Here is a 9,706-nt window from a genome sequence, read left to right on the forward strand (position 1 = left end):
TACAAGCTGTAGGATATGCCCAGTTCATTAAGATATTAAATTGAGTTTGTGATCGTTTCAGGTTTCATGTTTTTTCCATCTTAAATCTTGTACTGAATTGAAAAGGAGCTACTAGTTCTCCGCTCTGGTATGGTGACCCAAACTAAGATGCAAAGTAGATTGAGCTAACTAGCGAAGCATTGTTTCGCTCTTGGAACATAATCAGAAGTTTAGGTAATTTAGGTAAGCAAAAATGTCCCACCTGGGGCCAGCTGCATTAGGATTCTTTTTTGTTGCCAAAAAATCGATTATCTGTTTAGTGAGACAAGAGCGCCAGGCGCATTATTCTCACATATTTTCAACTTGGTAGTCCTATCAAGTGGTTGCGGCGTTTCGAAGAGGAAAGTTCAAGTCCGTTTTTTCCTTAATGGCATGCGGAATTTCTTTAATGCTATGCGGACTATAAAAACTAGGAATAGTCCTTTTTACAGTTGTGGGCTTGGTGGCCAAGCCTTTGGACAGGAGTGAGGCTAAGGGTGACCTTGTTATGATACGGATGTTCCTGCTTTTCAAATGCAAATTTCTTTGTTATCATGCTAATTAGATACTGGTCTCTATCACGACAATGTCACCCTCAGCCTCACTTCAAATCAAAGGCATGGCAACTAAGTACACAACTGTAAAATGGTCTATTAAGAGATTAACCCTGATTTTTTGATATGCAATAACCGTTTTTGTATTTTTTGTAAGAATGAGAGGACCTTTTGTCGAAGGTGCAAATCCTTATGAATCACACTGCATTCTCTGTTCCATATTTTTACTATTCCGTGCCTCTACCTGACTGAAAACTACACCTACTTATTCTCTTAGATAGGACTTTCAAGGAGTGCATAAAAACTCCCGCTATTTATCCGAAGATTGCTTTTGAAGCTGAACGGTTTTTGATTTGCGAAGTTATATGCTCGCGCCAAGTCGTTTACATAGCCTTAAAGTTAAACGTTCGGAGAAACTGAATTAGATTTGATTAAACATTGTTAATCTCCGACTTGATATAAGCAGCAATGAGCACAATTATTGCAGAAAAGCACTGCTTTCCACTTCCTTTGTTGATGCATTTCATTAAGCCAAATTTGTGTCACATCAACAAATATATTCCATGTTGCCATGCATTTGCTAGATCACATAATGCGGTGAAAACAAAAAAGTTGTAGAGGATGCGTGGCCGAAGAAGTCACTGATGTTGTTATCACATTTTGCCTTCTTCTATGATCTCTTACTTAACAGACACGGGCTTAAGTGAAATCTGTTCTTTCAGTATGTAATAAAAAGCAAATTGTTTGTTTGTGGTGACGCCATCTACGCCTCAGTCCTCTAATAAGTCATTAGTTACAACCAATGAACATGCAGTAGGTCAATCTGATATGATGGTACTATTATCAACTGGCTAAGGCTATTTTCTTTGTTATGAACGTTTCCGGCTTTGCGCGAAGAAAGTTCTGCCACAATGCCTTTGATCACAGACTTTACTCAGAAATAAAACGAATTTCCTGTTATCTCAGGAGATGTGAGAGCTCAGCTGCTTTAAAATGAGTAAGGTCACCCTGCAAAATAAAGCATAGTTTCCAACTTATGAGGTACCAGAGAATATCGCGGGACCAACGCCCCTTGTGTAGACTTTTTAATTAGGAGCTCTTATCAAAGACACTAGCAACAGCAAGGAAAGCTATGCTTTGTCCTAAATTTCAGCGAATCAGTAGGTTCTTGTGACCGTGGCGTCAGTAAACTTGCGAGAAGAGAGAGATTTTACATGCAACGGTCGCGCATAAAAGTTTTGAGAATCTCTCTGGGGACTCCTACGGCCATTAGCATTTCGGTCACGAGAGTGCGGAGTTATCCGATATGCTAGTTCCACATTCGGCAGCTTTTACGCGAATGAGAATAGACCGCTTATTTTAGTCTATAACTATCTAGGCTATGCTACGTCTGTAAAAGTTGGAGTACTCTTTTTGGTGCTAGTGGACATGTATAGCACTTGGCGGTACATGTAAGTAGAAACATATGCACGCTCATGTACACAAAGAGACAAACGAAATTTTGCACAGACGCTCTCTGCACAACGCTTATGCTGAATAATCGTCTTTTTTTGAAATCTACAATTTATCAAGTTTCATGAAAATCCCAAGCTTGTATCACTACATACTATTATTATTTTATCTCAGACCCAAGGTATAAGAAAAAGATAAAAGAGCAACTAACTCAAGAGAACTTGAAACTCTTCACAAGACACCATTCGTGTCTTAATTTTGAGTATCGAGTGCTTTTCATGTTGGTATAACCTTTGTTAATCATTGCATACTCTCGTTCGCTCGCTGATAAACGAATACAAGGACAAACATAACGGAAGCATTAGAATTAATGTAGTTTCCATTTCTCCTTTTATGTGAGCTTATTTCGTTTAAAGTTAGTTTTATTTAAAACTGTGCGATAATTCACCACGTTCGTTTAAGGCAGCGAGAAGCAGAAGATTATAAACTGTATTCTCTTAGTGAGAAACCTTTAGTAACGTTCAGTTAGAAACTGTTAGTGAGAAAGTGAATAAGGACCTGTTCACATGAAGATGGGGGCCCCAGGTACGTGAGGTAACCTGCCTGAGTGGGGTAACCCGCCTAAGTGGGATGACCCGCTTAAGTGGGATGACCCGCCTAAGCCCGATCTGCCAGGTAGGGTAACCCTGTCAGCCAGGGTGAGAATCTACCGTGTAAACGCCTCAAGGTGGGTGTAACAATAGACATTGTTTAGCAGTAGCCTGTTTTGAGTGTTTAAACTTAAGGGGTGGACGTTTGTAATAACGGGTCAGTTGATGTAACACTTGATGGCAGATATTAAAACGATTCCTTCGTAACTAAACAGTGGGGTAGCCAGCCTAACTGAGGTCACGTTCGTTGCAAAAAGCTCAAAAACGAAACAAGCGTGTTTTAAAACTTTGTATATTTCCTAGCTGTCCCATACAGGACTAAAACGTTAAAGAGCACCAACTTTTACGTCCTCTTACCAATGAAACCTCTAAAGTTATCTACTTACATCCTTACGTTCAACTCGACACTGCGCGCATTCATATCTTATTACACAACTCGGGCAGTCAGAAGGCTAATAACTAAACTCAACCAATCAAAATGCTCTATTGCCGGTCAATATTCGCTCAGTATTGGACCGGGCACTATCCCGAATAGTCCCGAATGATACCGCACTTGTGTCCCTTTGAACTTCAGTCGTATAATAAATCTCTTATCAACCAAGCTTGCTCAGGACCGTAGTGGAAGAATATCGGCCCTCGGTCTTTTTTGTACGGACCTCGCTGCGCTCGGTCCGTACTGTCAAGACCTCGGGCCGATATTCTCCCAGTACGGCCCTCGCGCTTGGTTAATAAGATATATTTATCGACTTATTGGCGAAATCTCAGAGAAAAATAAGTTACGTCTCACAAGACGGAGTATGATAGAATAACAGTGATGGCAAAGCAAGTCCATAACAGCAGAGATTCCCAGAAACTGCAATGGACATACAAGGAGTGTAAAATATTCCCATTTCGGAATATTTAGCGTTGTAAATCGACCACGTTTCGTTTCCCATATCTTTCCATATAACGTATCAACGGTTTCAAATTGTCAACGGTTCCTTGCGTAACCTAACACGCCTAACACAACACGTGACGCTTTTATGAATAAACGCAAACGTGTCCGGGAATTAATTTTCTGTCTCTCTCAAGACGTGTAAATCGTTTATTAAGTCGTTTTACAAAAAGAGAAAAAAAAAAAAAAAACACAATCTGCAGCCATAAGCTGAATTACTTGTGTTATATACAACATGTTTAAAAATTCAAACTATAAAATTTCTGACTATACTAGTATTAATTTTCTGTTTACAATTGTTGTTTAATTGCAAAGTGCATTATGAAAGTTCTAAACCTCTTTGTTTTCACATTCGGGATTGAAAACATACACCTAGTCCTAAAATTTTATCTTTCACTGTCATTGCGCGCGGGCAGCAGGCCAGCTAGTTTATGCTGTCACTCTCTACTATCTGTTTAAACAGACTGCTACATAATTTCTCGTCTATGAGAGAGTGTTTTTAAAACCGCATCTTCCAGGACCTTGCTATACGAAACCTCTGGGAATAGGATCCTTCAGACTCTTTTCTGAACCCTCTCTATTTGGTCGGACAAATAGGCTGGCAAACTAGTATGGAAGGCCTGACATGCATACTCCAGAACGGAACGTCTGCACGCACAATAAAATAGAATTAGAGTCTTGCGGTCTATGCCAGCGCGCTTGAGTTGCTTAAGCTTGGAGACGTGAACTTGGGACACTCAAGCTTAAACTCCCTAATTACAAACGCAACAACAACCTCCGAAAACTTCACCCAGGCACCTCCGGGTTGTAAGATTACATGTAAACGCGTTTTATTTTAAAAACACGGCTAGGCGGGTTACCTCACCGACCTGGGGTCCTCCACCTCCGTGTAAATAGGCCCTAACTCACAAGTCTATCCGTGACCTGTGACAGTGCGAATGACGCTCAATTCATGCACCTTAACGTCATCATCATCACTTTGCAAGAGAATTTCAACTCTCAGCAGATGTTCTCTTTTATGTCATCATCATCAATATTTATGTCATCATCATCATTATCATTATTAGTTAATTTCACAACTCGGTCCGTCAAAATCAAATATGGAAGAAAACTCAATTCACTGCAATTGTCGCTCTATTACTCAGTAGCTTATCAACTAGAAATTCATCTCTTTACCTATCTGTCTTTTTTTTCTTTTGGTTAAATTCCAAGGAAGGAAAATCTTAGCAATTTTAAAGAGGATGATGACCGACATTATTTTCTGCTGCCTTTTATTACCTATTTAATTATAGATCTATATTAATTTCATAGAGTATTTCTGTCAGAATAAAGACTATCGTTAATTTCGGGAGCGGGAAGCTAAATATGAAAGTCATACCAACCTTAAAGCTAGTACATGGATTGCCCTGTTTCCTGTGGTGCTTGTTAGAAAGTGTCTGTGATCGGCATCTTTGCTCCCCAACTGCAAACTCAGTTTATACTAACGCGATAGCTTTCAATTGCCTGGCTTCGATTGCCTTGCTGTGAGCAGTTTCTCTTTGCTTCATTTAGGCAGGCATATATTTTTTATGATATTCGATTTAGTTAATGGCATGGGAATTACTTTCTTACGAGCACATTTTGCTCCAAGCCTTTTAGGACTCAGTGAGCGTGGAGAAGTCAAGCAATAAAACACTTGCAAACAAGTGCGTGTTAAAAATGTTTCCAGTCTCTGGCTAAACATAGCGTTTAAAAAAAATTACACGTCTAGGCATTCAAGAGAAAGAGAACACACTTATAAGAAAAAAAGCATGGGCAGTATATATTTACAGCAACACTTTTACACCAGAAAGTTTGAGTGGAAAGTTACCACTCCACACTTTTTTCCAGTAAAAAGAGCTTAACAAAGACACTTCATAGAAAATTTGTTGAAGAAAAACTTTGCGTAAATCCTTAACCATTGTCCTTGCCAAGTCATCTTGCACGCTTTTTTCAACTCATCATTAAACTACGGGTGCACCCTTCAAAAATTTTATTGTGAAAGTTCTTCCAGATTAAAAGCTCAGTTATAATCACCACCTATTCTACGCTGAAAGGTTTGCAAGAGAAAACGTATCGAGGACAAAGCGTGACAGAACCAAATATAAGTTGTAAAGGAGATTTCCCTTCGTTGTCCGTTAGAAATTTATCGCAAATGGCATCATGATACTTCTTAACTACTCAGATGGAAAACCCTAACATGGACTAACTCTTTTATTTTTTTCTTTTTGTTAAGCATTAACCACACGATATTTTTGAGATTATTTTAGACATTCAAAATACTTCCTTCAAAATATAACGCGATTCAAGTCATGTCCCTTCTCTCAATATTGGTCATGATCATAAAGTATGGCGACAAATCGATTATATCAATGAACGGATCCTTCAGTTTGCGCAAAGATTTCTGGGATCGCCACGGGACAACCATTGTAAGTTGCTAGAAGGAGACATTTGGCGAAAGGTTGCTTTGACGTTAAAAAAAACATTCTGTACGTAGATAATAATAATAACAATAAATTAAAACTTCTATGGTGCGGGAATCTTAGGGATGTGTTCTCTTGCGCTTTGCAATATTGCAATCAGCAATGATATTATAATTGCGCTTTGCAATATTGCAATCAGCAATGATATTATAATTGCGCTTTACAATCAGCAGTTATTTTTATAATAATTAAAATTGAAATATAACTCATAAAACTAGGTAATCTCAGGACTAGATAGAACTATGGGATTAAGCTATAAGCCTTTTGGAATGGGTGAGTTTTAAGAACTCTTTTGAAAGATTGTACATTATCTGCACAACGGATGGTAATTTATTAATTTTCAGTTATATTTATGTGTCTGAAGCCTGTTTGCCCCTGGAACTGGGGCAAATATTGAAAATTATATTTCAATCGGTTTATTATAGGCTAAAGATCTCAGAAAGAGAAGAGCAATTTTTTTCACTTCGTGCTAATGCATATAGGTTCGACAAAAGTTCGCCGAAGATCTCGATATTTCATGCCCGTGGAAGGCCCTGATCTCAAGAAAACTTTTATCTTCAAACAAAAAACCCCCAACTTCTGAAAATACCTCCGTTGATAATCTTTGCGGGTGAATTTTATATGGTTAAAAGGTGGAGGTCAAACGCCGACCTCGATCTTTTGCTCCTGCCCGGTTTTCTCTGACAATAACACTCAATGTTCCTGATAAGATCCCCTGAGGAGCTCGAGGAAAAGAGTGGCCACTCAAAAACCTTAGATTTTTCTCAAAGTATCACTTGACCTTGGGATTTTCTCACGTTTTTCTTCGCTTATTTTATCCCTCCAAAGAGCAACAGCTCGATAAAACAATTTCCATTTCCGGTGACAACGACTTTTCTCCTTAGGGGAGGTATATTGTCAGACACCTTAAATTGTTTATTGGAAACGTTAAAAAGTACGAAAACAGGCTTCAGACACATAAATATAACTGAAAATACGTTATTGAGTAATTTCCTAGCGATGCATGGCTGACTTATAATACTTCGAGACCATTACGTGATGATGATTTCACCATAAACCGTTGCTGGTATGTTTTATAACATATTTCGTGGTTATTCGAAAAAATAAACTTAAATTTCCCTCGTACCACATTATCTTAATCCATTTATGATAAAAAAAAAAAAAAATGGTTAAAACCCGTTGATATCTTACCGCGGCTGCACCAGCGCTATGAAATGAATTACCATCCGTTGTGCAGATAATGTACAATCTTTCAAAAGAGTTCTTAAAACTCACCCATTCCAAAAGGCTTATAGCTTACTCCAATAGTTCTATCTAGTCCTGAGATTACCTAGTTTTATGAGTTATATTTCAATTTTAATTATTATAAAAATAATTGCTGATTGTAAAGCGCAATTATAATATCATTGCTGATTGCAATATTGCAAAGCGCGAGAGAACATATCCCTATGATTCCCGCACCATAAAAGTTTTAATTTATTTATTATTATTATAACCCACCCATTAATTTTGGCGCGCTTTTATTGGTTACTTTACGTCACATGGTGCAAAATCACAGGACAGTTATCACGCAATAACCCCCGTCCGCGTCGATATTTGTCCTCCGATTTTTTCCGTGTAAAAGAAACATAGCCAACACAAGAGTTTGAACATTTCCGTTCTGTAAAACATGGAAGGAAACAAAACTGTTTTTTTTTTTTGCTTTCGTCAATCACGCGCATTCGCCATCAGATCACCACTGGCTTTTTTACTGTGTTTACGCGAAGTTTAATTGCGATGTGAGAATGAATGGGAAGGTTATGAAATAAATAAACCCTGTTCTGGCTTACTGGTATGTCGGCTGATAATATCCTTGGCTGAGAGATTGTCCTCAAGGTTTCATACTTGCATTCGAAGCCTCGCTTCTCGGCCAAACATTCATTTTTCGGACAATCTCAGCCGCGGACATTATCAGCCGACATACCAGCCGTCCGAAGGGGTTTATTTACTAAGTATTTAGCACGTGCACGTTGTTACGAGCTTTGTCGTAAGCCCTTTTGTGTTCAACGTGAATAAATAAACTCACTTACTTACTTACTTACAAACATAACTAACTTACTTACTTACTTACCTACCTCGCACCTCATAAGTCTTGGAATTAGTGGAAGGCGTGGTCGAGGAGAGGCAGAAGTCAGCGAATCGGAACTGATACTAAACCGGGCGGGACGTATTGGTATGTTTAGAGAGGATGTTTAATCATCTGCCCCAAACATAGAGAACACTTAACCACCGACTGGCCTGGCCGTAAGAATTACATTTGCTCTTATCCGGCTCATCAGGGGTTGAAAAAGCGACTTAGTCTCCCCAGGCGTGTTAATGCAAAAATATCCGCAGAAATATTTGTTGAGTTCAAGGAGACTGTTCTTATCGGAGCAGGTGAGTGAAGACTTCTCTTTATACATTTAGTTAATTCTCGCGTACCCACTTGTTGTTTAAGTTATGGGACGTCTGATACGTGCGGTTCATTGCACTGTTCTTTCATGTGCAAGTAATTTAGTTTTTGGAGGCATGTAATAACGAGCCAAAGTAAACAGCACAAAACCATATAAAGGTGATTCACTAATAGTACACGAGTTACAAAACATATATGCCAATAGAATAAAAGACGCCGATAGAATAAAGCGAGGTTGATAACGTTCACGCTTATCAAAAACCAATCTTATCTAAAAGTTATTTTAAAGTTGCTGTTTGCGCGCGTGCCATATGGAGCCGGTCTGCGAATTATGTCTCATATAAAAATTAGACTGGTGAGAGTATTATCAGTTATATGTTAAACTCTCAACACAAACTTTTCAGTAAACATGCATTATGTTAATATAAAAATTAAAACAAAAAATACTGTTGATGTAGCAAAAAGAATTGTGATCTTCTTGCTTTGTTCATTTCCACTAAAGGGTCTGGGAGGGAGAGGTATGGGTGTTGTACTTTTGAACCACAGTCCTCGGACGATTGATCTGCAAGTTTCAAGTCTTCCAGATGACTGTATGACTGTTGAGCGAACTGTACGGCATGATTCGTCAAAGGACTGCAGATGAGAGGGGCGGTAAGAGCAGTCATCTGAACACCTAAGTTTTGACTCAATCCTCTGACACATAATTCGACAATGCCACAGTCTTGTAAGTCTTCCTTTTCTTCTCCAAATGTTTTGATGGGTAGCTTCTCTTTTATCTTCGGAAACACTCCCAATTTTTCCTTTGCTCTTTTGGTAATGTAGCTCTGCCGACTGCCACTGTCAAATAGAATTGAGCATAGCCAAAACGAGGTTGATTGATCTGTGACATAGAGGTGTCGGCTGTTAGCAACAAAATTGAAGTGTTTGAGTACACGTACACTGTTGAAGAGGACTTGTTCTCTCGGCGATTTTTTTCATTTACGACATTTACGGTCATTACTTTATTTCCTTGAGCTGTGTTTTCTGAGGTGAGAAGACGGCTGTTGGCTTTCTCACAAACTGACATGTGATGTCTTCCTAAGCAAATGCAGCATGTCTTGCTTTGAGAGCAATTCCTCGCAAAGTGGTTTCGACGTGAACAAATAAAGCAGTAGCCCTCTCGTTTC

General features: G+C 38.8%; 1 pseudogene; it reads right to left on the reverse strand.

Moving 5' to 3' along the window:
• Nucleotides 1-8,971: 8,971 nt before the first annotated feature.
• On the reverse strand, nt 8,972-9,606 carry LOC148742631 (uncharacterized; annotated as a pseudogene).
• Between the last annotated feature and the right edge of the window lie 100 nt (nt 9,607-9,706).

The sequence above is a fragment of the Stylophora pistillata genome, chromosome 1 (genome assembly GCF_964205215.1).
Source record: "Stylophora pistillata chromosome 1, jaStyPist1.2, whole genome shotgun sequence".
NCBI classification, from domain to species: Eukaryota; Metazoa; Cnidaria; class Anthozoa; order Scleractinia; family Pocilloporidae; genus Stylophora; species Stylophora pistillata.